Raw genomic sequence first — 26,217 nt, 5'->3', positions numbered from 1 at the left:
ATTTAAAATGAATATTATAATATGTAATGTATTTACTATATATTAATTATTACATAGGTATATAATCTAACTTTACACCTGTTTATTAAAATTACATGTTGCATATGTCCCTCCTGGTCCTTACACTCAGGGAGTATTGTGAGGAATTCAAGAAGAGAAGCTCTTCAAGATTCCAGTGCAGTATTTGGTACATCATGCATAATGCCAATGTTTGCAGCCTTCCCATTCCAGCTCTTCTGATCTTTAACAGGGAAGTTGTTTCTTAGTTTCAACAAAATTACTATATTTTAGTGAGCATTTGGGAATGTAAGAAGGGAAACACATACACACAAACACATATTTTATGGGAAATTTGGTGCCATCTGTGTGATATGCAGTGTAAAGGAGCTGGGCTGAGGGAAAATTCCTCACCCCTCACATGGGAACAATTGTACGTTTCTTCTCTGTTGATGCCCTCTTTACTCACATCAGAATTGCATATAATCTGGAGTCTGGGACCTACTGGAAGCTCTAGGAAGAGGTGGTTGGGGGTTGGCAAGGAGTGATACTGCACTGAGAGTCTTCCTGGGTCTCAGTACTGGAGCCATCCCAGGGTGAGTTCCTTCCCCTGCTGTGACCTGCACCATGATGCAGGTGTTCACTGAGCATCCATCACTCTTTATACCTTCAGTGGCCCAGGGGCTACAGAGATCATGGTAATGCTTTCACAAGGTCCCCGTCCTTTAGAAGTTATAGTGAACCTTGTAGAATCTTCTTAATGTATAAAGAGGAGGAATGGCTCACTGGAGTAGTCAGAGACTCTTCAAAGAGGAGGTGGGCTTGGCACAGTGATCAGGACTTGTGGATTATGAATAGGAGAGAAGTGACAAGGAGTCCAGAGTAACTGTTGAAGTGTGGGGGCTCCCAGGTGAGCAGACAGGCCTCAGAGTAACTGATTGGATACTCCAGGGGGCTGAGGCCATTCTGGTTTGGTATCGATTAGAGATCTTAAAAGGACACATTTACTTCAATGGGATGCTACATAGCCCCCTTACACACTGAAATGACGCAACTGTTGGTAAGAAGTAAAGTACATGTCTCACTAGTCCATGGGGGCAGGAGAGAACCAGGATCACTGACAGTAGTAAAGCTGAGTTGATGTTTAGCTCCCTAAACCTTCATTAAAGCAGAAGCAGATATCAAGGGGAAGGATTTACTGTTAATGGATCCTTACGGTGTCTGGAAATAATATTCTCACTGACCCCACGTTCTATAGAATCCCATCTTGTCAGCAAGTTTCTGCCTGCTTCTTCAGTCTCATTCTTTTTTTTTTTTTTTTTTTGAGAGACTTCCAGCAGGTGAGAGGGATGGGGGGCGGAGGGGTGGAGAGAGAGAGAATCTCAAACTGGCTCCACGTTCAGTGCAAAGCCCAATGCTGGCTCCATCCCACGACCCTGGGATCATGACCTGAGCTGAAATCAAGTATCAGACACTCAACTGAGCCACCCAGGTGCCCCCTGCAGTCACATTCTTAACCAGAACATTTTCTCCACCTGTTAGCTCTCTCTCCATGCTTTCATTTGTTTCATCTCTACATCCTACCAGAGATCACTCAGTGAGATTTTCTCCTCTTTTGTTGCCTCAACTCCTTTCATGAGTTCAGTGGGTTATATCAGAGCACAACACTGGACAAGTTTAGGCAAAATTTAGCATTTACCTTCACTGTCTTTTACATGTGAAAGACACTTTGCACACTTATTTCTGCAGGGTTAAATGTGGCACCATGACCACAACTGGAATGGATTTTTTGACGAAACACCCACTTATGGTTGGGTCACTGTGTTGTGGTAGACACATAGCTCTGCATACTTTACTCAAATGTGCATTTTACTATTGTCCATACTATCTGACCTTTTCAAATGTGTTCATGCTACCTGATCTTTTTAATTGTGTTCAGTAGAATCTCTGCACAGGATTTCACCTGGTATGTGATGGTTTGTTTCTGGATTTTAATCATGTTATCTGCACATGTTGCCACATACATAATTGGCTCTATCACTTTATTCTTTTTGGGTAGTTTCAGTGTTTTATTATGTGGACCCACAATGCTCCTTTCATTTATCTCTAAATTCATATTTCTGCCAACTTACCAAAGGTTGAGATTAACAAAGATACAAAGGATGATTCCTAGTCTGTCTTGAGTCCTTTTACCTTACAGCAGAAGTATCTAATAACCAAAGAATGGATCTGATGAAATAAGATAGGTACATTTGGACAATTTGGAACATCTGGGAAGCATTGCATTCCAATAGAGATACTTTTAAGGAAAGAGAAAAGATCACTGAGGCCAAAGTAGCCAAATGCCTTAAGAAGTGATATTTAGTTCTTAACCATCTATTTAGAATATGGGGGAAATGTGTACCCTTATCTCAGTATATCTGCCATTCATTCATTGATTTATACATTCATGAATAATAGGTGCCCCAAACCTATTGGTAAATACCTGCATGCTCAGCACTTTCCATTGGTGTGGTCAGTAAAATCCTGTTGCCAACTACCATTTATAGTGGTATAGTCTTCAGTATTTCTTCTACATATATTTAGAACCACATCAAATAGTGTTATACTTTTTGCTTCAACCAGCAAACAAAATTTGGAAATGTCAAGAGGAAAAGGAAAATATTTAACCATACTTTGTGCTTTCTGTTGTTTTTTTGTCCTTCCATATTTTTCTAGATTTCTTCTTATATCGATGCCTTTCTGTTTCTTTTACCCATTCTTTAGGGTGTATCTGATGGTGACAAATTATTTTAGTTTTACTTCATTTAAGAATGTCTTTTTTAGGGGCGCCTGGGTGGCTCAGTCAGTTAAGCGTCCGACTTCGGCTCAGGTCATGATCTCGCGGTCCGTGAGTTCGAGCCCCGCGTCGGGCTCTGTGCTGACTGCTCAGAGCCTGGAGCCTGTTTCAGATTCTGTGTCTCCCTCTCTCTCTGACCCTCCCCCATTCATGCTCTGTCTCTCTCTGTCTCAAAAATAAATAAACGTTAAAAAAATTAAAAAAAAATGAATGTCTTTTTTACTGCTCTTCCACCATGAGATACCACCTCACACCTGTCAGAATGACTAACATTAACAACTCAGGCAACAATAGATGTTGGCAAGGATGCGGAGAAAGAGGATCGCTTTTGCATTGCTGGTGGGAATGCAAGCTGGTTCAGGCACTCTGGAAAACAGTATGGAGGTTCCTCAAAAAACTAAAAATAGAACTACCCTATGACCCAGCAATTGCACTACTAGGAATTTATCCAAGGGATACAGGTGTGCTGTTTTGAAGGACACATGCACCCCAATGTTTATGGCAGCACTATAAACAATAGCCAAAGTATGGAAAGAGCCCAAATGCCCATCGATGGATGTATGGATAAAGAAGATGTGACATATACATACAATGGAGTATTACTTGGCAATCGAAAAGAATGAAATCTTGCCATTTGCAACAACGTGGATGGAACTGGAGGGTATTATGCTAAGTGAAATTAGAGAAAGACAAATATCGTATGACTTCACTCATATGAGGACTTTAAGAGACAAAAGAGATGAACATAAGGGAAGGGAAACAAAAATAATATAAAAACAGGGAGGGGGGACAAAGCATAAGAGACTCATAAATATGAAGAACAAACAAAGGGTTACTGGAAGGGTTGTTTAGGAGGGGGGATGAGCTAAATGGGTAAAGGGCATTAAGGAATCTACTCCTGAAATCATTGTTGCACTATATGCTAACTAATTTGGATGTAAATTTAAAAAAATATATATATATATATAAATAAATAAATAAATAAATAAATAAAATAAAATAAAATAAAAAATAAAATAAAATAAAATAAAATTGTGAATTGCCAAAAAAAGAATATCTTTTTTACTGCTATTAATTTTTCAAGGATAATTCAATTGGAGATAGAATTTGAGGTTGACAGTTCCTTCATTTCAGCACTTGAAAAATGTGCCATTTCCTTCTGGGCTTCACAATTTTTGCAAGAAATATGTTGTCCTTCATACCATATTCATCCTATAAGTAATGCATTCTTTCTTTGATTTCAAGATCATTATTATTATTTGTTTTCAGTTTCTTGGGCTTTAGTAGGAATGCCTTTAGTGTTTCTCCATTTAGTAGAATGCTAGGTTTTTGTCTGAGGCATGTACACATATTTTCACATTAAGAAATTACCTACCAAATCCAATTTTATTGCGTTTTTTAAAAACATGAGTGTTGATGCTATTAAATACCTTCCTGCATATGAATGTGTCATGTAATTGTTTCCTTGGCTCTGTGAATACACTAGGTTATATTCAATAAGTTTCTTGATATTGAAACACCTTTGCATTTTTAGAATAAACTATAAGTTCATGATCGATTTTTATGTTTTAATATGGGCCATCCTGGTGAAGATGACAGTGATTGCAGAGATTTTGTTGTCCTGTGTCCAGACTAACATCCAAATCCCTAGGTTGGTTTAGGCATGCATTCCATTTTGAAGTTGAGCTGATTTTTTATACTTTTTTTCTTTTTAAATTTTTGTTCTAGTTTTATTGATATATAATTGACATACAGCACTGTATAGGTTTAAGGGTAATACAGCATAATGATTGATTTATATATATTGTGAAACGGTTACAATAATTTTAGTTAAGATCTATCATCTCAGAAAGACACACAAAAAAAGAAAAAAGTTTTTTCATTGTGATGAAAAGTTTTAGGATCTATTCTATTAACAACTTTCAAATATACCGTACAACGTTAACTATAGTCATCATTTTGTACATTACATCCCTACTACTTATCTATTTTTAATTTTTTTAAGTTTATTTATTTTGACAGAGAAAAATAGAGTGAGAGAGAGAGAGAGCAAGAAAGTGAGAGCACACAAACAGGGGAGGGGCAGAGAGAAGGAAAGACAGAATCCCAAGCATACTCCACACCATCAACACACAGCTCCATGTGGGGCTCAAACCCATGAACGGTGAGATCATGACCTGAGCTGAGGTCAAGAGTCTGATGCTTAACAGACTAAGCCACCCCAGATGCCCCACTTAATCTATTTTTTTTTAATTTGTGTATACTTGATATACAATATAACATTAGTTTCAGGTATAGAACATAGTGGTTCAAAAAGTGTATATAGTATGCTGTGCTGACCAGAAGTATAGCTACCATCTGTCACCACTACTTCCCTATCTTATAACTGGAAGTTTGTAATTTTATCTAGTTCCCCCCTCCCTGTAGCCTCCATCCTTGGTAACCAAAAATCTGATCTCTTTTTCTGTAGGTTTTATTTTGTTTATTTGTTTAGATTCTGTATATAAATGAAATCATACAGTATTTGTCTTTTTCTGTCTTATTTAATTTAGGATAATGCCTTCAAGGTCCATCCATGTTATTGTTAGCTGATTTGTATTATAAGTACTCTGCACATGTATATTTTCCTTTCCTTTTACTATTTTAGTTGTACAAGGAAAATACTTCAAAGCTGTTTTAATCCACGTGTGTTGATTACCCTGGGCCCTGGTCTGAAGGAGCCTGTGACTGAAGTTCTCCCTGAATCCTCGCGTTGAAGCATTTTCCCCTCTGGCTGCTGTGGGCTGAGTGCTGGGCAACCTCATGCAGCTTTTACCTTTCTCTCCCAGGTGGGTCTCTGCTTGGCTAACTGGGAGGTTAAACCCATAAGCCTGCTTTCAGTTAAAGGTCAAGGTACATTTATTTGGAGAGAACAGAAAAAAGCATATTGTGAAAATACTTTTGTCTCATAACCTTCACTAAATCCTAGGAAATAGAGAAATCATAGCACTACAGAATATAAGGTTTATTTGAGAGATATGCTTGTCCTTCCCCTAGGCATTTGTATGTCCCTGTAGCTGCTCAGTTAAGACTGTCATGTGGTAGATTCATAAATTAGTTCTGGAACCATCCTATTATCTAATTTATTTGACTTAGGGATGTTCCCCATTCTAACACTGAGCCCATTTCTTATAGAAAAGGCTTGGGATATTTGTTTTCTGATTACTTTTTTTAAGTTTCAAATCCAAGGCACTTTCATTGTAGATAAAAACAGAAAATACATGAAAACAAAATAAAACTCATTACAAATGTTTAAAAGTCTATTACTTATGGATAGGTACTAACAGTTGAATAAATTTGTAATTTTCATAAATTTACCATGAAAATATAGCCATGTATATTTAATAATAGCAATGAAGTGATATCCTACTTACAACTTTGTAAACTTTTTTACAACAAACATACTATGAAGGTCAATCCATGCCATTTAATATAAACCCATATAATAAAAATGGTAGTAGAAACACTAATGGTCTGGTATGATAATAATGATAAGAAAAGTTAATATTATTGCTGATTTCCCCATGCCCCACACTGTTGTAAGTGCTAAATCCATACCTACTCATTTCAACCTATGAGGAGGAGCTGTTGTTGCTCAAATTTACACAGCAGGGAACTGAGGTACAGTGAAGTCAGGGCTAGAAACTCACAAAATTAAGATTTCAACAGAGTTTTGGGGGCTGCTAAGCACCTACATTTAGCCAGTGTCCACTGCTGCTTTTCATTTTATAAGACCCTCAAACTTACTGTTGACAGGGTACAGCAAAAGAAAACTAATTAAGGTCCTATTTTTTTTTTCAGTTAACCAGGAAAACATTTAAAATATTGATCTTCATTAGTGTGGCTTGGAATTTGGAAAATGGTATCGTCTTATACCGTGGAAAATCCTCCTCCAGTATCTTGTCTCCCTTCCTTGGACCGAAGGATATTCTGATTCTAAAGTGAATGGCTTACCTGTGGTTGGGGAAGAAAATGCTTATGTTTTTCAGCCATTTCAATATTTTGTGTAATTGCAAGAGCAGTGGGTGTTTATTACAATTAAAAGTAGATGACATGGAAAGGGAAATCATAATACCTCAAAGTCCACTGCTTGAAGTAAAGCCCTTTTTTTCAAATTTTTATCTAAATTCCAGTTAGTTAACATACAGCATAATACTGGTTTTAGGATTAGAATTCAGTAATTCATCACATACATATATCACCCATTGATCATCATAACAAATGCCCTCCTAAGTGCCCATCACCCATCTACCCCATACCCCACCTCACTCCCTCCATGAGCCCTCAGTTTGTTCTCTAACTTTAAGAATTTCTCATGGTTTGTTTCCCTTTCTCTTTTTTTCCCCTTCCCATGTTATCATCTGTTTGTTTCTTAAATTCCACATATGAGTGAATACAAAGTACACTCTAGCTCCATCCACATCATTGCAAATGGCAAGATTTCATGCTTTTTGATGGCTGAGTAATATTCCATTATATATATTTCTTTCATAAGTGTTGCTTTCATAACATTTCTTTCATAAGTGTTCTATAGTTTCCAGAGTACAGGTCTTTTACATCTTTGGTTAGGTTTATTCCTAGATATCTTATTGTTTTTGATGCAATTGCAAATGGGATTGATTGCTTGATTTCTTTGCTGCTTGGTTATTTTGTAATTGCAACAGATTTCTGCATATTGATTTTTAATTCTGTGACTTTGCTGAATTCATGTATTAGTGCTAGGAAATTTTTTGGTTGAGTCTTTTGGATTTTCTATATAGAGTATTGTGTCATTTACAAATAGTGGAAGTTTAACTTCTTCCTTTCCAATTTGGATGCCTTTTATCTTTTTTTGTTGTCTGATTTTTGAGGTTAAGACTTCCAGTGCTATGTCAAATAGTAATGGTGAGAATGGACATCTTTGTCTTGTTCCTGACCATTGGGGAAAGGCTTTCTTTCCCAAAATTTATTCCACAGACTAATCATAAAAATAACAGAGTATGCCTGCACTCTTCAACACCATCAGGTCATGAAAACAATCTGGTACTTCCTCAAAATGTTCACTATAGAGTTACCATGTGACCCATATATTCCACTCCTAGGTACACAGCCAGGAGAAATACCAACATATGTCAACATAAAAAGTTGTACATGAATGTACATAGCATCATTCATAAAGTCAAAAGTGGAAACAACTCAAATGCCCATCAGTTAATACATGGATAAATTGTCATATAATATAAATTGTCATATAATATTTGGCAATTAAAAGGAATGATGTAGGAATGAATACATACCACAATATGGATGAACCTTGAAAATGTTAAGCCTAGTGAAAGAAGTCTAATATGTAAAAGACCACATGTTATATGGTTCCATTTACATGAAGTGTCCAGAGAGAACCCATCAATATGCTGTACCCAAGCCATTCCGTTCTTTACATTCTGACTTGCTGAAAGCTCTCTCTGGTGGATTTGGGTAACAGCCCCACCCACTTTCCTGACCCATAATGTTCAAGCAACAATTCGGGTTTTTGTCACTAGATGACACCAACTTAGCATCATCAAAGTTCTCTACTGAGAATGGTCTGCAAAGAGAAAAAAAAAAATCTCTGGAACACCCTGGCTTTGAACATATAAAGAATGGTTCTAATCCTTTCTGATGAAATTGATAGATATAAAATAAGATTGTGAAAATATGTAGTATTGTGTCTGCAGACGATAAAACACCAGGTGACACTAGCACACATTGACAGTCTGGCCTGTGTGCAAGCTCAGTACAAGTCAGAACAGAAGGGCTGTGACTGACAGAGAATGAGCATCAGAATGAGGAGTGGGCAGCAGTGCCCTGTGTTATGGAAAGAGGGTGACAAACCAGGTGGGAGAAGATCTGGGCAACCTGCGCAACAATGGAGCAATGGAGGGTGAGCACCTTGTTCTCTAGTAGGGACCCTCTGTACAGTCCACACTGTACATCAGCAGATAGTGATGTGGGAAGAGACAGATCAATGAACAGGTTGAAGTTTGGGGTCAGCAGTGAATGGATTTGCTTTAATATACATGTGAATTTTATAGATGGAATTGAAATCATAGTAAACACAACCATTTCATATTTTTACTGTATGTAAAATGTACTCATTTTAATTAATAAAAATAAATGTGATGTCTTTGGAAGTCATATCCAGGATGACAGCTCTGAAAGTGAGACCAGGGGGCTCCACAAAGGGGAAGGAGGATGGAGGTTGGGAACTTGACTTCATGGGATCAGCCATATTTCTGAATTTTCACCTACCTGGAACACTCTCTCTGTACCCATCGCTTTTCTAGGATATAAAAAAAATAGATTTTCTGGAATATCCGTACCTGAGATTGGAGATCCATCTCCAGTCTGAATAGAAAGGAAAGCCACAACTGTGAGAGTATATGGAGGTGATAGAGCTAGAGGGGATATAGAAACATACACACACACAGAATAAATTCATTTTTTAAGTTTATTTATTTATTTTGAGAGATAAGGCATGTGAGTAGGGGAGAGGCAGAGAGAGAGGGAGAGAAAGAATCCCAAGCAGCCTCCATGCTCAGACCAAATCTGGACTCCACCTCACAACTGTGAGATCACGAACTGGGCCAATATCAAGAGTAGGATCCTTAATGGACTGAGCCACCCAGGCACCCTACAATTCAATTTTTTAAGAGGAAATTGAATGGTCTAATTTGTGGAGTCAAAAGTTGTTTGTTCTTGATTATAGCATTCAACAGGTAAATCACATTCACATCTTGGTACATAAGTGGTACCCTGCCACTTCCTTGAGACAGTTGATCCAGATAGAATTATTCCTGGCCAACACTTACCTATGTGTCTGCCAGAAATTGCCCTCTGTCCCTTTTTTTTTTATTTTTTTTTATTTTTTAATATATGAAATTTACTGTCAAATTGGTTTCCATACAACACCCAGTGCTCATCCCAAAAGGTGCCCTCCTCAATACCCATCACCCACCCTGCCCTCCCTCCCACCCTGCCCTCCCTCCCACCCCCCATCAACCCTCAGTTTGTTCTCAGTTTTTAACAGTCTCTAATGCTTTGGCTCTCTCCCACTCTAACCTCTTTTTTTTTTTTTTTCCTTCCCCTCCCCCATGGGTTTCTGTTATGTTTCTCAGGATCCACATAAGAGTGAAACCATATGGTATCTGTCTTTCTCTGTATGGCTTATTTCACTTAGCATCACACTCTCCAGTTCCATCCATGTTGCTACAAAAGGCCATATTTCATTTTTTCTCATTGCCACGTAGTATTCCATTGTGTATATAAACCACAATTTCTTTATCCATTCATCAGTTGATGGACATTTAGGCTCTTTCCATAATTGGGCTATTGTTGAGAGTGCCGCTATAAACATTGGGGTACAGGTGCCCCTATGCATCAGTACTCCTGTATCCCTTGGATAAATTCCTAGCAGTGCTATTGCTGGGTCATAGGGTAGGTCTATTTTTAATTTTCTGAGGAACCTCCACACTGCTTTCCAGAGCGGCTGCACCAATTTGCATTCCCACCAACAGTGCAAGAGGGTTCCTGTTTCTCCACATCCTCTCCAGCATCTATAGTCTCCTGATTTCTTCATTTTGGCCACTCTGACTGGCGTGAGGTGGTATCTGAGTGTGGTTTTGATTTGTATTTCCCTGATAAGGAGCGACGTTGAACATCTTTTCATGTGCCTGTTGGCCATCCGGATGTCTTCTTTAGAGAAGTGTCTATTCATGTTTTCTGCCCATTTCTTCACTGGGTTATTTGTTTTTCGGGTGTGGAGTTTGATGAGCTCTTTATAGATTTTGGATACTAGCCCTTTGTCCGATGTGTCATTTGCAAATATCTTTTCCCATTCCGTTGGTTGCCTTTTAGTTTTGTTGGTTGTTTCCTTTGCTGTGCAGAAGCTTTTTATCTTCATAAGGTCCCAGTAATTCACTTTTGCTTTTAATTCCCTTGCCTTTGGGGATGTGCCGAGTAAGAGATTGCTACGGCTGAGGTCAGAGAGGTCTTTTCCTGCTTTCTCCTCTAAGGTTTTGATGGTTTCCTGTCTCACATTCAGGTCCAGTGTGGAGGTTCCTCAGAAAATTAAAAATAGACCTACCCTATGACCCAGCAATAACACTGCTAGGAATTTATCCAAGGGATACAGGAGTACTGATGCATAGGGGCACCTGTACCCCAATGTTTATAGCGGCACTCTCAACAATAGCCAAATTATGGAAAGAGCCTAAATGTCCATCAACTGATGAATGGATAAAGAAATTGTGGTTTATATACACAATGGAATACTACGTGGCAATGAGAAAAAATGAAATATGGCCTTTTGTAGCAACATGGATGGAACTGGAGAGTGTGATGCTAAGTGAAATAAGCCATACAGAGAAAGACAGATACCATATGGTTTCACTCTTATGTGGATCCTGAGAAACATAACAGAAACCCATGGGGGAGGGGAAGGAAAAAAAAAAAAAAAAAAAAAAGAGGTTAGAGTGGGAGAGAGCCAAAGCATAAGAGACTGTTAAAAACTGAGAACAAACTGAGGGTTGATGGGGGGTGGGAGGGAGGGCAGGGTGGGTGATGGGTATTGAGGAGGGCACCTTTTGGGATGAGCACTGGGTGTTGTATGGAAACCAATTTGACAGTAAATTTCATATATTAAAAAATAAAAAAAAAATAAAAAATAAAATAAAAAAAAAAAAAAGAAGGATCTTTGCCATACAGCCACCAGCTCATGCATCCTCCTCTTTATTCTGAGAGGCTCCAGTTTACATGAAAATTACAAGGTAAAGTATTTCTCCAAGTTTCTAATATAACTAATCACTCCTTTTCTTCAAAAATTGAGGTCTATGATTCCTTTTTGAACATGCCTTCAAAGTGGAGGTCTTTGGTCATGAGCTCCTCTTCAACATTATCTAGTGCCTGCTGGTGATGTGCCAGTTCTATAGGTTCCTACTCTGTCTTGAAAGCTTTGTTGTTGTCTGTGGGCATGTTCTTGGTGGCTCTAGTTTTCTGTTCCTGAGTCATATGTGATTGGCCAGCAGCAGAATCTTGGCCCAAAATCAGAGTAAATGCTCTGAAGCCCAAATACATTGGGGAAATACCAGGATGCAGAACTAATCCAGAATGCATCTAATGAGAATAGCTTGATTCATTGCTGTAGTCTAGATTTAAAATGATGGGTCAGTGAAAAAGAGATCTTGCCTTGTGATAGAGCCTGAAAATATAATGCTGATCCATTAACCAATAAGAATCATAGGGAGGGCATTTGGCTCATTGTGTCTATGAGGATACTGGGATGAGTCCTTCATTTTACTTTTTTTTTTAATAATCCATTCTCATGTTGTGGAAGTAATATTTTCGGTATTAATTGTAAAAAATATTGTGCCTATTATTTGATTGTAATGTTCTCTGAAAGCATGTTGAGGTTCTAACTCCAGGTACCTATGAATGGGACTTTATTCGGAAATAGGTTCTTTGCAAACACAATCAAATTAAGATTAGGTCGTTAGAGTGGCTCCTAATCTATATAATTTATGGCATTATAAGAAGGTGAAAATGCCACTGAAGGCAAGGACACTAAGGGAGAACATGTGGTTGACAGAGGCAGAGATTAATGTTGCTGCAAGCAGTGAACACCAAGGACTGATGGTCACCACCAGAGGCCAGGAAGAACAAGGAGGATTCTTCCTAGTGTATTAAGGTGCAAGGCCCTACTGACACCTTGATTTCAGACTTTCAGAATCCAAAACTATGAGAAACTCAATTTCTGTTATGTAAAGCTACTAGTTTGTGTATTTTATTATAACAGTCCATGGAAACTAATATAGTACTTTAGTTTTGTTTCTTTCTCTTAGATTTGTTGCATTGGTGTGATTAACAATAAGGTGGTATCTTATGACGTGAGCAGCAGTAGCACATGCTGGTTAGATGATTTTACACAGGAGCCACACTTTGTGTTCAAATATAAGCCTTGAAATGTCCTAAACCTGTCCTTACTGTGCCTCAGTTTCCTGATATTGAAACTGTTCCTCCTAAGTTGTGGTGAGGATTAATGAGTAAGGATAGACTTAGCCTTCACATCAGTATTGGGCAGGGTGCTTGGGTGGCTCAGTACGTTAAGTGTCTGACTCTTGATTTTGGCTTGGGTCATGATCCTAGTTGCTCAGCATGGAGCCTCCTTGAGATTCTCTCTCTCTGTCTCTCTGTCTCTCTCTCTCTCTCTCTCTGCCTCCCTCTGCCCCTCTCCTCAGCTCTCTGTCTCTAAAAAAACAGTACTGGGCAACAATAAATATTAATCATGTTACTATTAATATCATGACAGAATGGACCATTAATTTTCAATTGCCATTTGTATTATGTGCATTTATATTATATGGCTTGCATCGACTTTCACAATATAATATTTATCATAAAAAGCAGCTTACAAAGCTGAAAGTAGATTTTCTCATTTCTTTTCTTAAATATAGTTACATTTGCAAAGTAAAATTTCTGAAAAAAATATGCAAATGGAAACAGTGCTTATCCCTGAGTAAAAGACTTTTAAGGGTTTCCAATGATTTTTTTCCTGCCCCGTATTTTCCATTTCTCTTTACAACAAAAGTACATGGGTTTGAAGTGAAAAAAGAACAAGAAAAAATAAATATCCTCCACCATTTCTGTAGGATAGTGAGTCTGCATCAGATGCAGAATATCCCTAAAGAAAGGGTATAAGGTAATAAGGTGGTTACAATATTAATGTTAGAATCTACTCATGACAACCCTACTTGGGTGGCTCAGGGTCAATACAGATACTCAGAGAAATTGAAAGCAAGTCCCACAAATAAATATTACATTAAGAAAACCTTTGATATCTCTACTTCCCAGGAATTAGTGAAGGTCATGAGAGGAAAACACTTTTCTCTTCTTTCCAAATAAAGCCCTTTGAACCGAAAGCAGTCTCATGGGTTTAACCTTCCAGCTAGCCAAACAGGGAACCCACAAGGGAGGCAAAAAGGGAGACTGCAGGATACTGCCCAGAGCTTAGCCCCAGAGCTTCCAGAGGGCAGATGCTTCAACAGTGGGATTCAAGGGGAACTTCAGTCACAGGCTCCCTCAACCCAGGGCCCAGGGCAACCAACACATGGGAATTAAAACAGGTTTGAAGCACCTTCCTTGTGCAACTAAAATAGTAAAAGGAAAGGAAAAAATATATATATATGCCCAGCACATATCATACAAAGAAGTTCAAGTTTAAAACCAGATGCATGCCTTAACCATCCTAGGGATTTGAGTGTTAGTCTGGACACTGGAAAATGAATTCCCTGTAATTACTGTCATCTTTCACCAGTTTGGCTCAGATTAGGTTCTGGAGGTATAGGTCCAGATGAATAACAGTGTGAATGAAAGCCAGAAAATTAGGCCTGGGGAAAAGGAAGATGTTTCATGTTCAGGAGGTACCTGACAATAATTTATTATGACTGGAGGCTGGGAACTAACTGTAAGACTAAACATAGCTGATTAATAACACGACTGAAAACAGTATCACATCTGCTGATTCTGTTAGTGCTCCTAAAGCATGTAAAGTGAGAAAATGGGCATGTCCATGTCAGAAGCTCTGAAAGAGAGTAAACATGGCAAAGAGACATAAATGGCAGATCATCTGTTGAGATGTGAATGTGGATATGTTTTCCTTATGTTTCTTCCTTCCTCCTTTCCAGTAGGCAGTCAGGTATCTCTGAAAAAAAAACAAATACGTATAAAACATAGTTTATGTCTTACATATATACCTACATCTTTATCTCATGTTTATTAAATGTGAATTAGATGTCCGCTGTAAGTCACTGTCAGTCCAATTCTATATCTATATCCATATCTTCCCTATCTTGATAGTGAGACTGGATAACTGGAAATTTCCATAGGCAGCACGGTGGATGTTAGTGCCCATCCCATGGTGTGGTGAGGTTTGACCTCAAATGGACTCCATTCCAAGCGAGTTTTATCAAAGCTTGACACTGTGTCTTGGAAACCCAGTATCTCAACAGGAAATAATTTGGTTGAGGAGGGAGGTAGTACCTGGGAAACTGGCATTGAGAGGCTACAGTCTTCTCCTATGGAGACTCACACCCAGATGGAGAGTGAAGGATGAGGTAACACTTGTGTGGTTTCAGTCCTAGACCTCTCATGAGTGCAAACACTTGTGTGGTTTCAGTCCTAGATCTCTCATTGGTGCAAACTGGAGGTTTTACTTTCTCTTTAGTCCATGGCCAGGTTGTGTGGTAGATTTCAGAAATGAGTTTGTGTCTGCCTTATCCCTAGGATGGTGGCCCCTCCCATTTAGCCCTCTGGGGGGAGGGTCCATCTGAGGTGACATGGAGTTTCTGCTTCATTTAAGACCTTGTCTCCTAGTTGTGGGACCAGATCCACAGGAGGAAGAGGAGAGATAGAGTTCTCAAAGACTGGAGCATAAGACTGGAGCCCTGATATCAACATCTAAATCTCCTGACTTGGTGACACAGTTTTCATATGTCTCTCACAATATAACAAAGAGAAACTTAACATGTCTGACTTCCTATTCCTTCTATTTCCCTTGCTGCTGTGACCTATAGGTTAGAAATTTCTGCTTAGCCCTGCATGTAGGCATGTTAGTAATTGAAGGAATTTTGCTTGCAGCTAAGATTCACAAAAACCACTCTTTATTCAAAACCTACCTCACCCAAGGAGATAAGTAAGTAGCAAGAGTGGTCATCATCTCAATTCCTCAAGATTGTGGAATTATCTTAACTCGGGGGGGGGAGTTGAAACCATGTTTCATAGGGTTAATGAGGCTGAAACTCGTAGAAAATTTAAAGCTTGTATATCAGGTAATCATTTCTCTATAGTCAGCTATTGTGTCTTTTCAGACTCCACTAACAAACGCACTAGCTGTGTCTACAGAAGCCTGGACTCAAGGTCAACTGATATGGCTCCAGCCTAGGAACAAGCAGGACTGAATTCTTTACCAGAGATAAAAAGGCCAAGACACTATCAAGTTTATACTGGCTCTCAAAGCATGTCCACAGCTCCTTCATCTTGTCCTAAGATAACCTTCTGATGCCAGGGTCTGAATTTTCCCTCATTTTGATTTTAAGTCTCTATTAAGAAGTGAAAATTGGATATATGTTACATATATATATGTTTGCTTAATGCACATGCTCCATCTTTCCTCATGAATAGTCATTTTTCCTCATCCTTCCCATCAATATATATGTAATCTCAACTCCTGTGATCATAAAATACTGATTCTCATTCCTTTGGGGAGGCTGACTTGAGGCTTGTCTTCCCATCTCCTCATTTGTCTGCCTCTCAAATAAACTCTTCCCTGCTGCATACCTGATGTCTCCGTGATTGGCTTTCCTGTGCTTTAGGTATACAGACATGGGTTTGGTTACAACATAGTCACCTCCACAACTGTTCCTCTTATGCCTGACACACCAGTGTAACTCACCTCTTTCTCCTGTCTACAGAAGTACACCGAGTGAAATTCCTCAATAAACCAGTGGTGAAGGAAATTTTTCCAGCTATAACTAACAACCCAGAAACAATCAGGGAGTGAAATAACAAAAACTCAATAAACTGTGTAAACTGTAAAGATCTAGTTGGAGTTTTAAAATGATTCATGATTCTGGAAGCATCCCATCAAAGAAATAGAAAGGTGGTCTTAGGAGATACACAAACCCATAAAAGAGATGGGAAGGTGGTCTTAGGAGATACATAAAAGAGAATGTTTTTATAGAAGGAAGTTTCAGCAGGAAAGAGTTACAGTTGGAATATGAAAGGAGTCTACTAGAGAAACATGAGGTACTGATGTTGTAATGAAGTCAAGGGGAATTTTCTAGCAAAACTCCTTCTGGCTCAGGGAAGATCAGCCCTTTGTCCTATTCAGTCCTTCACCTGACTAGATGAGGCCCACTCACTTAATGGGAGGCTAACTGCCTTATTCAATTCTACCCCTTAAATGTAAATATTATTCAAAACACTTTCACAGAAATATCCAGAATAATGTTTGATCAAATATCTGGGCACTGTGGCTCCCCCAAATTGATACATACAATCTATCATCACAATTATTAATTTGCCTAGATTTCCATATTAGATTTGAGATGTGATTAGCAATGTACTGAACCTAGGGAATAAAATGTCCCCTAGAAAAAAACTACAGTTCATCAGAAAATCATTCACTAAAATAAAATAGTTTAGTGGTTTTCAACTTTATTTGTGTGGTTCAAATTGAATTATGGAGTTTCTTGGGGTTTCACCTTGATGAATTCCTGGTTTCTTGGGTGGTAAAAAAACAGGGAGAGATCATGTATGAGTGTGTGTGTGTGTGTGTGTGTGTGTGTGTGTGTGTATTTTTGAAGCTGTGAGGAATATTTATTGTGAGGAATGTGTGAGACGAATTACTGTGGGTTATGTCAATCTTCCTCAGTTCCTAGCACATGTTAGGAGTCAAGTCAGGATGGTTGCTGTTTGTTTTTTCCTAGTTCTCTTTGGCCAGCTTGGTTACCATGGTGATCCAGTAACTGCTGTTGGGTTTTGTACAGACTGAAATGCATTTATGATTTTTGCTTAAACCACTCATCACTATGATATTTGTTAACTGTCACTTTTATAATGTTGTAATTCCTTGTAGATTTAGAAATTGACATTCAAAATTTAGATAGAGCTTTTCACTTTTCCCCTATCATTTACCTATTTAGTCATGTATTTATTTTATTAGTATAAATCATTTTTTTGTATTTTACTCAAATAATTACCCTTTGACATTATAATTATGTATTTTGATTGTCACACTGTCACAGAATTGGGCAGTGTTAGCCCGTTCAAATTGGCTTCTGTGTCCACTTGCTGCCTCCTGTGAATTCTCTGAACATGAGCTTTGCTGTGTGAGTCTGATTATCTCCCAATCTGTAGAAAGTACACTAAAACCTTGGATTGCTAGTAACTTGTTCTGTGAGTGTTCCACAAGATGTGCAAACATCTCTAATACATTTTAACTTGATAAATGAGTGATGTCTTGCAATATGAGTAGTATGTGAAGCCAAATGTCACATGATCACAACTGAGCCAATGGTTCTCTCACTCTCTCTCTTTCTCTCTCTCTCTCTCTGCAGGATTGTGGGTGATCGTCTCTCATGCTCGGATGCTCAGGCTCAGGCCGCGGTGTTTGGCAGAAATCAGTGAGTTTTCAGAATGTTGGAAGGTGCCCACAACTGGTACTAGTGTATTTTTTGTCACTTCAAAGCACCCATGGACAGTCCTTTTCTTTTCCACACAAGATTAAGCTTAGGAATGCTTTGCTTCATTCTTGGTTAGGCTGCCTGTAAGTATAGACCTTTACCTCTGCTGCCTTATTGCCAGTTACATTAAATCCAGTATATAACAAGAGTTTATCAATACTGTACTGTAGTCAACATCTGTGTGAGTGTATACAATGTCCCCCATGAATAAAAAGATTCTGTTGAGCCAAGAGATAGCAGTGACTTCATTAGTGATAGTGAAAATTGTCCTACACAATGACCCTCCTCTCTTGTCTCCCTCACACCAGCCACGAAGGTTTTCAAAGGTAAGTGCAGGTTAATTTGTTTATTTTTCTTTATATTTTGTATTTTCTTTATTATTTTGTATTATGTTACAGCCTTGTAATAATTTTTATGTGAATATTTTTGGGTTTTGTAATGAATTATCAGAGTTTCCATTATTTCTTATGGGGGAATTCTCTTTGATATACAAATGCTTTGGATTATAAGCATGTTTCTAGAACAAATTATGCTCACAAACCAAGGTTTTACTATAATGTTTTTAGGGGTGCCTGGGTGGCTCAGTTGGTTAAGCGTCCAACTCTTGATTATGGTTCAGGTCATGATCTCATGGTTTGTGGGTTTGAGCCCCACATTGGGCTCTGTACTGACAGTGTAGAGCCTACTTGGGATTCTTTCTGTTTCTCCCTCTCACTGTCCCTCTCCCGCTTGTGCTCTCTCTCTCTCTCTCTCTCCCTCACTCAAAACAAATAAAAAATGTTAAAAAAACAAATAAACTTTATTTTTAAATTAATTTTTATTGTTTAATTTATTTTTTAAATTTTTAAAGTTTTATTTACTTTTTAGAGAGAGAGAGAGAGAGAGAAAGAGGGAGCAAGCAAGCAGGTGAGGGGCAGAAAGGAGGGAGACACAGATCCCCAAGCAGGATCCAGGCTCTTAGCTGTCAGCATAGAACCTGACGCCGGGCTTGAACTCACAAACTGCGATATCATGACCTGAGCTGAAGTCAAACACTCAACTGACCGAGACACCCAGACGCCCCTAAAATAAGAAAGTAATATTTCACCTCAGAGCAATCCTCTGATGATTTAAAGACAAAAGTTTAGCAATGCTTATTTCATTCTGTTGAAGTGATGCTTTGGATATGAACATCATAATATGACTACTAGAGAGAATACTTGGACAGAGGGCAGCAAGCAGGAATGGGCCAACATTTCCATAATGTGAGAGCTTCAGGGTCACTGCTATGTGAGGGAGGGGTCTAGGGGATGGAGCTGGGGAAGAGGCACAGCATCATTGCAAAGCTTCCAGTGACCTGAGTAGGGACTGGCAACCACATCCTGTCCCATTTCCCTTGCCTTTCATGTGCTTTCCCTTCCTCTCCCTTTCCTCTCTATTCCATGTGCTATCTGATCCCCTGACTGTCCCTTCTAGTTGAACATCAAAGCAGTGTGTGGACTCTGACCCCAGAAAGAAGAGTTGAAAGAGAAAAACCAAATATGATGTTCACTGTGCTTGACAATTTCCTGGAGCAAGAGTGAAGAGAACAGGATCCCATCACTGAGACATTTTAGGTAAGTCACTGACCTTCCTGCAGTGTCTTCTGTACAAAGGTAACAATATTCAATGTTCCCAGCCACCCGGGAGTATTATTAAGTGTGAACCCATGTAGGAAAGGAATATGTGGTCATAGTTGTAAGGGAAAAACTGGTGCCCTTTTGAGTAATTCTATTAACAGAGACATCACACATATCACAAAACTCAGCATTAAACTAATGATACACAAACGTCAGATGTTTATGTCAGGAGTTTTCCAAGTATTTTTCATCAAAATAGGAACAGGTGATTGTTAAAAGAGCAGGTAAATAGGTCCACCCTAAGTCTGTTGTACCCAAACAAGTAAGGTGGGTTGGGAGGTGTCTAAATTTTAAATAGCTTCTTTTGTATATTGTGGTATTTATCCAAGTTAGAAAGTCACTACTGTGAATTGCAACAAGGTGTTCTTAAAATTTTGAATCCTTTCATGTCTTATTTTAGTATAGATTTGTCCTGCAACAGAGCTTTTTATATCTGTGTCTGCTCCCAGTGTATTAAAAGGGAACAGTTTTTTCTCTTCAGTCATACTTATTCAATGTTTCATATGGAGGAGGCTACAGTAGTTTCCTAAGGGTACCATAACAAAGTACCACAAACTGGATGGCTTAAATTATAGAAATTTATAGTTTCATACTTCTGGGGGCTAAAGCCTGTAATGAAGGTGCTCCCAGAGCCATGTTCCCTCAAAGTCCTTTTGGGGACTCTACCCATGCCTCTTTATATCTTTTCGTGGTTTGTTGGCAATCTGCATATTTTGGCTTGCAGTTGTACGACTCCAAACTCTGCCTTCATGGTATTATCCCTGTTCTGTCTTCATATGCCTGTCTTCTTATAAAGATTCTGATCACATTGATTGATTTGGGGACAGACTATATTCCAGTATGATCTCATCTCAACTAATTATATCTACAACAACCATACTTCAAATATGGTTACATTGAGGTACTGAGTGTTAAGATTTCAACATATCTTTTTTTGTGGTGACACACCTCAACCCCATATCAGGAACTGCTGTGAATGCAACACACCAAACAAGATGAATGAGTGTCCCTAGTGCTTTGTATGTAGCTTGAAAAAACTGGTAATAAGCAGGAAAGGAAATGAATAAGCACGACAATTTCATATTGGAATTAACAGTTTCAAAAAGAGAATTTTTCAAAAACATTTTTTTGAATAGAAAATGATAAAAAAAAAGTTAGAGAGGGAAGGAGGCAAACCATAAGAGACTCTTAAAAACTGAGAATAAACTGAGGGCTGATGGGGGGTGGGAGGGAGGGGAGGATGGGTGATGGGTATTGAGGAGGACACCTGTTAGGATGAGCACTGGGTGTTGCATGGAAACCAACCAATTTGGCAATAAATTTCATATTAAGAAAAAAGAATGAAAGAAAGAAAGAAAGAAAGAAAGAAAGAAAGAAAGAAAGAAATCTATGGAAGAGTTTAGAGGAAGTAGCATTTTTGACATTAGAAGCTGTAGTGAGGGATTATGTGATGGATGGGGTGGAATAGTATTATCTCTTGTAAATTCAGGATGCTTCTTCATGAGGCAAAATTGTTCTAAATTTAAAAATTAAAGAGTCTTTTTATAACTGTTGAATATGATAAGCCCAAGTGGATAATGTTTTAAAACTTATAATGGATTACATGTCTAGAACTAAACTCTAAAATAAAATAGACATTTTACGTTCTAAAAATAAAATAAAATAAAATAAAATAAAATAAAATAAAATAAAATAAAATAAAATAAAATATTTTCCTCAAAAAAATGATGCGGACAGGGATTATTATAGATGGGGTGATTCATGAAACTATCTCAGAAAGTGACATTTGAGCTGAGTCCTGAACAACAAGAGGAAACCAGGCCGGGGCTGGCCTTTTGGTTTGTGATATGTGTGGCACCAGCTGTTTCAGGAGCAAACAACGAGCTCAAGTGCATGGAGCCTGGCAGACAAAGTGTGGGTGGTAGGACATGAGGTAAAAGGGCAGAAAGAAGCTACATCATTTGGGCCATGTAAGGAGTTTGGAGTCATTCTGAGAGTGGTTGGGCCATGTAAGGAATTTGGAGTCATTCTGAGAATAGAGGGTTACAGTATTAGAATGACATGATCTGATTCATGTGCTCAACAACATATGAGTCACAAGGTGGCTCTCCTATTGTGATGAGAATGTTCTAGACAGGGACAAGATGTCTGTGGGGATTACCATTAAGAGAATCTTGCAGATATCCAGCAGAGGGATGAGGGTAGCTTGGTCCAAAGGTGCTGCAGTGTGCAGGGGGCAAGGGTGGCTGTGGGCAGGGCATGTTGGGGGTAGGACACTTGGGACCTGTAGTGGCTGTGGGTGAGGGTATATGAGGATAATCCAGGATCCTGATGAGCCTGTGACTATTTGTTCAGATTTGTGCAGAAATGATGGTACTGTTTCCTGAGATCAGTTACTCCAAGCCCTTTTTAGATGTTATCATGATAATTATTTAGGCACCCAATAGTGGTTATAGTGAAATTTAGTGATTTAAAACACATATACCAGTTGATAGGATTCAGTTTTATGTTTATTAACCTTCATTAAAAACACATGAAAAGTTTTTATAAAGCTATCAAAACTGTTAGAATCTGTACTTGCATATATTTATAAAAATTATAACATTTATTGAACTGTTACTGTGTGTCTCACTCTAATTGTGTTCACGTATTAAGTCATTACAATGACAATTCTTGAGGAAGGGCAGATTGTTTCCTCATTTACAGAAGAGGAAACTGAGGTACAGAGAGTTTCTTTCACTCTCCCAGGGTTCAGAGAAAGCTAGATTTCCCAATGTCTCTGCAGTAGAAGTTCTTAAATCATATGATTTATGATTATTTATTCTTGTAAAAAGCAAAACACGAGGATATATTTTTGTTTTAAGCTTTTTTATTCTTCGGTAAGAATTGTATAATTGCAATTTTGCAAGTCAGGCAATTGAGTGACTCTAACGTGATGTAAAAGTAATCAAACTCACATCATCTGTAAGCAGAGGACTATGGTTTATAACCAGTCTGTCTCCAGAGTCCATACTCCTGACCAGTTCACTTACAAAGAAGAGACATTTGTTGAACTGTGGCAGCCCGTGGTAGGTGATGTTAGACCAGACCCATATCTCTTTCGGTAGTGTCAAAAAGAAAACTGCAGGTCAAAATGGAGTCACTTATGCTAGGCCAAGTCACCAAACTTGGGCTTAATACCTAACCTAATTACATTTTTAACCTCCCCCAAAATTTCATCTTGACTCGCCAGTCAGGACGATTCTGGTCTAAACCAATAAAATAATCCATCACATGGGCCTCTGGATCCCCCAAAGGAAGAAGAGGTAATCCACCTATTAAACCTGTTTGTACCAAAATGAAGGTGACCTCTCCTGAAATAATCCTATTTTCTGTTAAAGACTTCCTTGTCCTTCCTTTAAAATCTTTTTCCTTCCTCTAGCCCTGTCTGGAGCCTCTCTCTACTTGTTAGATGGGATGCTATCAGATTCATAAATTACTTTAAAAATCCAATTACATATATGCATTTACTCGGTCAAATTTTTGATATTTACAGTGGAAACTATGCTTTAGTACACATTTATCCATATAAAGAGGGTATTGTTTAATAAAAATGGTAATAAGATATAGAGTCTTGTTCAGATTTTGTTTTTTAGGAAAGAGTACCTCAGATATGGTGTTGTACTTCCTGTAGTGTTATATCAGGAGCTTTGTCATGTCTGGTTATCTCTCCTCCTGTGTTGTTGAGATTTATCATTGGGTTCAGATTTTGTCAGCCTGATTCATCCATTATGAAATTTCCCATTCACTTTTTAACTCAGGTTTTTTGTAGCTTCTTAAAGATTGTTGCCTAGATCTACATTTCATTAACATATACAAAGAGTAATGTTTTAATTTTTTAATTTCATCTGGACTTATATTAGGTAGAATTCTTCTGTGAAACAAACTACCCCTCAGCGACTACATGGTTATACTGAAGAATAGTCCATATAGAAGGGAAGGATGAACGCTTACTTCTTTTGCAGTATTTCCACTTTTCAAAACAATGTGTTGTTTTTCCAGAATACTTCAAAGGTAAACAGTGAGTTAGTTTTATGCTTTTTGTTGTTCTTTTATAGTGTCATAATGAGCTTTAAATGCTTATATATTTGAGATTGTAATTAACTTATTGCAGACATTAAAAGTTTTGATATTTAAACTTTCCTGTCTTTGGCCTGTGGGAGTTCCTTTGGGTTGGCTTTTATGTCTTTGACATGCTTTATGGTATGAGAGTTTGGTCCAGACTCACTTGGTACAATCCCTATCCAGCTCTGCAATCAGGCATTTCTCCAAGAAATCCTGGTTCCATTTAGAGGGAAATGTTTTTAGAGGATTCAATCTGGAAACTAAAGATGCTCATTGCTATTTGTTTGGTCACTGTTTCTTGCATTGGAGCCTGTAGATATGAATTATAATTTTTATGAAAATACATCTCATCCTTGTCAACCCTGATCTGCTCCTCTGTGATGTTATAGGTAATCATTTTTCTCAGTTTTTGTTTTAGCCCTCCAGTTAAGAAAATATAATAAAATACAATATGTATTTTAGTTTTATCCCCTGTTCATAGGTAAAAGGTGGCGTATTCTACACCAGCGTTGTAAAATAGACATTTCTGCAGAAATGAAAATATTCTGTGTCCATGCTGCTGAATATGGTAGCCACTAGCTACCGTGGGTGTTAAGGTTCTAAAATATGGCTACTACCACTGAGGAACTAATGTTTAATTTCACTGAAATTTAAATAGCCCTGTATGACTAGAGGGTATGCTATTGGATGACAGCAGCTCCACACATTTTTCTGCACTTTGCTTTTTTCCCAAACAATTATCCTGGATATCATTCCATAGCAGTACAGAGGTGAAGTCTGCATTGGTTTTCTAGCTGAATGGTACACCAGGACATAGATGTGTCATAGCTTATTAATTTAGGCCCTTATTAGTAGACAGCTGTCTTTTTTATAGTCTTCTGCTGTTATGAATTTTTCTGTAAATGAATATATATACACTTCGGCTATTTTATTTTTTGCATTGCTTCTTTGGAATAGATTCTTAAAAGAGAGGTTACTGGTTCCAAGAGGAAACAGATATGTGGTTTTACTAGACAGCCATCAAATCCCATCCACTGGGTTTCTACCAATTTACATTTCCTCCAGTGATGCATGGAAATGCCCATTTCTTCACAGAATACCTGATTAAGAAGAAGTACTTTTTTTTTTCTTGGCATGTCTTATCATGAGTTAGGTTGAGCAATTTTTACATGTTTTAGAGTCTTTTTTTTAAATAAAATACCTGTTTGTATTCATCACCCCTTTTTCTTCCCTGGTGTTGTTCCCTTTACTTTTTCATGATTCTTGATATATCAGGAATACAACCTTTGTGATGTAAGTTGTAAATATTTTCCCCAATTTGTAACTTTTCATTTTACTGTGCTTATTTTTTTTTTGCTTTTCCCATACAATTTTTAAATAAAATTAAATGCATCACTGTTTTCTCTAAATGCTTCTGGAATTTTAGTCATAGTTGGAAAAGTTTCCTATACCACCAAGTTATAGAGGAATTTTACTATATGTACTTCTGTGGACAGGAGAGAGATGAGAAAGAGATGGATCATTTGGGGTGTTAGGCATAAGAAGAACAGTGGGGATGTGACCATGTTGTGAGCAATCTGTGAAAACCATGTCACTAAGTCAGTAGAATTTGATGTTGAGATCAGGGTCTTGATTTTCTGCTTATCTTTGAAAATTCAGTCTCTCCTCTTTCCCCTGTGGATGTGGATTCAGGTTTCCACAAGTGGGACATGAGCTCTTCAATGAAACAGAAACTCCATGTCATGCCATAGGTCCCCTCACATAACTGAAGAGGAGGGGATAAGACAGGGACAAAATCAGTTCCAAAATCTACCACACCATCAGTCCCTGCACTAATGTTAAAGTAAAACCTCTAGTTTGTACCCATGAAAGAACAAAGACTGAAACCATACAAGTGTTACCTTGTCCTTCACTCTCTATATGGCAATAAGTTCTCCTCAGGAGATGGTTGTAGCCTCTTAGTGCTATTGAAGAGGATGGAGGTATGGGTTCCAAGTTGGCTCAGTTTCCCAAGTACAATCTCTCCCCTTACAATCACATTGTTTCCTGTTTAGATGCCATGTTTCCAGGACTCAGGGTCAAGCTTGGATGAATGTTGCTTGGAATGGAGGCCTTTTGAGGTTAAACCTCACCACCACCCCACGGGGTGGGCACTAACAACCATCTTGCTGCTTGTAGACGTTTCTAGTTATCCAGTCTAGATGCCAAGAGAAGGAAGATGTGGATGCAGATGTGGAATTGGAATGACTTTGCCTGGCACATAGTAAACATTTAATTCACATTTAATAAGCATGATATGAAGATATAGATAAGTAGGATCTGA

At 38.2% G+C, this 26,217-nt stretch overlaps 1 long non-coding RNA gene across 1 annotated transcript in view; it reads left to right on the top strand.

Moving 5' to 3' along the window:
• LOC145713663 (uncharacterized) overlaps positions 1 to 23,977 on the top strand; it is a 57,404-nt gene extending 33,427 nt beyond the window's left edge. Inside the window, exons 4-6 of the long non-coding RNA XR_014136669.1 lie at positions 5,484 to 5,664; positions 19,588 to 19,727; positions 23,693 to 23,977. This is a non-coding gene — a long non-coding RNA (uncharacterized LOC145713663). The remainder of the gene's footprint in view (positions 1 to 5,483; positions 5,665 to 19,587; positions 19,728 to 23,692) is intronic.
• The last annotated feature ends 2,240 nt before the right edge of the window (positions 23,978 to 26,217 follow it).

Source organism: Panthera onca, chromosome X (genome assembly GCF_046562875.1).
Source record: "Panthera onca isolate mPanOnc1 chromosome X, mPanOnc1 haplotype 2, whole genome shotgun sequence".
In the NCBI taxonomy this organism is placed as follows: Eukaryota; Metazoa; Chordata; class Mammalia; order Carnivora; family Felidae; genus Panthera; species Panthera onca.
Note: the sequence above shows the minus strand (reverse complement) of the source record. Positions and strands in the feature narration are given on the sequence as shown.